Source organism: Panulirus ornatus, chromosome 64, assembly GCF_036320965.1.
Source record: "Panulirus ornatus isolate Po-2019 chromosome 64, ASM3632096v1, whole genome shotgun sequence".
Classification (NCBI taxonomy): domain Eukaryota; kingdom Metazoa; phylum Arthropoda; class Malacostraca; order Decapoda; family Palinuridae; genus Panulirus; species Panulirus ornatus.
In genome coordinates this window covers 10,115,297-10,117,796 of record NC_092287.1, presented here as the reverse complement: position 1 = coordinate 10,117,796, position 2,500 = coordinate 10,115,297, and positions in this window count along the sequence as shown.

Sequence of the window (2,500 nt, the reverse complement as noted above, 5' to 3'; positions counted from 1 at the left end):
ATATATATATATATATATATATATATATATATATATATATATATATATATATATATATATACATCCCTGGGGATAGGGGAGGAAAATACTTCTCACGTATTCCCTGTGTGTCGTAAAAGGCGACTAAAAGGGGAGGGAGCGGGGGGTTGGAAATCCTCCCCTCTCGTTTTTTTTTTTTTCTAATTTTCCAAAAGAAGGAACAAAGAAGAGGGGCAGGTGAGGATACACCCCTAAAGGCCTAGAACAGTCCTGTGTTCTTAACGCTACCTCGCTAACGCGGGAAATGGCGAATAGTATGAAAGAAAGAAAAGATATATATAGGAGTCACGCGGAGAGTGCTCATCCTCCTCGAAGGCTCAGATTGGGGTGTCTAAATGTGTGTGGATGTAACCAAGATGAGAAAAAAGGAGAGATAGGTAGTATGTTTGAGGAAAGGAACCTGGATGTTTTGGCTCTGACTGAGACGAAGCTCAAGGGTAAAGGGGAAGAGTGGTTTGGGAATGTCTTTGGAGTAAAGTCAGGGGTTAGTGAGAGGACAAGAGCAAGGGAAGGAGTAGCACCACTCCTGAAACAGGAGTGGTGGGAGTATGTGATAGAGTGTAAGAAAGTAAATTCTCGATTAATATGGGTAAAACTGAAAGTTGATGGAGAGAGGTGGGTGATTATTGGTGCATATGCACCTGGGCATGAGAAGAAAGATCATGAGAGGCAAGTGTTTTGGGAACAGCTGAGTGAGCCTATTAATAGTTTTGATGCACGAGACCGGTTTATAGTGATGGGTGATTTGAATGCAGAGGTGAGTAATGTGGCAGTTGAAGAAATAATTGGTGTACATGGGGTGTTCAGTGTTGTAAATGGAAATGGTGAAGAGCTTGTAGATTTATGTGCTGAAAAAAGACTGGTGATTGCGAATACCTGGTTTAAAAAGAGAGATATACATAAGTATATGTAAGTAGAAGAGATGGCCAGAGAGCGTTATTGGATTACGTGTTAATTGATAGGCGCGTGAAACAGAGACTTTTGGATGTTAATGTGCTGAGAGGTGCAACTGGAGGGATGCCTGATCATTATCTTGTGGAGGCGAAGGTGAAGATTTGTAGAGGTTTTCAGAAAAGAAGAGAGAATGTTGGGGTGAAGAGAGTGGTGAAAGTAAGTGAGTTTGGGAAGGAGACTTGTGTGAGGAAGTACCAGGAGAGACTGAGTACAGAATGGAAAAAGGTGAGAACAAAGGAGGTAAGGGGAATGGGATGTATTTAGGGAAGCAGTGATGGCTTGTGCAAAAGATGCTTGTGGCATGAGAAGCGTGGGAGGTGGGCAGATTAGAAAGGGTAGTGAGTGGTGGGATGAAGTAAGATTATTAGTGAAAGAGAAGAGAGAGGCATTTGGACGATTTTTGCAGGGAAATTATGCAAATGACTGGGTGATGTATAAAAGGAAGAGGTAGGAGGTCAAGAGAAAGGTGCAAGAGGCGAAAAAGAGGGCAAATGAGAGTTGGGATGAGAGAGTATCATTAGATTTTAGGGAGAATATAAAGATGTTTTGGAAGGAGGTAAATAAAGTGCGTAAGACAAGGAAACAAATGGGAACATCAGTGAAGGGGGCTGATTGAGAGGTGATAACAAGTAGTAGTGATGTGAGGAGATGGAGTGAGTATTTTGAAGGTTTGTTGAACGTGTTTGATGATAGAGTGGCAGAAATAGGGTGTTTTGGTCGAGGTGGAGTGCAAAGTGAGAGGGTTAGGGAGAATGATTTGGTAAACAGAGAAGAGGTAGTAAAAGCTTTGCGGAAGATGAAAGCCGGGAAGGCAGCGGGTTTAGATGGTATTGCAGTGGAATTTATTAAAAGAGGGGGTGACTGTATTGTTGACTGGTTGGTAAGGTTATTTAATGTATGTATGACTCATGGTGAGGTGCCTGAGGACAGGCGGAATGCTTGCATACTGTCATTGTACAAAGGCAAAGGGGATAAGAGTGAGTGCTCAAATTACAGAGGTATAAGTTTGTTGAGTATTCCTGGTAAATTATATGGGAGGGTATTGATTGAGAGGATGAAGGCATGTACAGAGCATGTAAAGGCATGTAGGTGAGAAATACTTAGAAAAGCAAATGGATCTGTATGTAGCATTTATGGATCTGGAGAAGGCATGTGATAGAGTTGATAGAGATGCTCTTTGGAAGGTATTAAGAATACATGGTGTGGGAGGTAAGTTGTTAGAAGCAGTGAAAAGTTTACGAGGATGTAAGGCATGTGTACGTGTAGGAAGAGAGGAAAGTGATTGGTTCTCAGTGAATGTTGGTTTGCGGCAGGGGTGCGTGATGTCTCCATGGTTGTTCAATTTGTTTATAGATGGGGTTGTTAGGGAGGTAAATGCAAGAGTTTTGGAAATAGGAGCAAGAATGCAGTCTGTTGTGGATGAGAGAGCTTGGGAAGTGAGTCAGGTGTTGTTCGCTGATGATACAGCGCTGGTGGCTGATTCGGGTGAGAAACTGCAGAAGCTGGT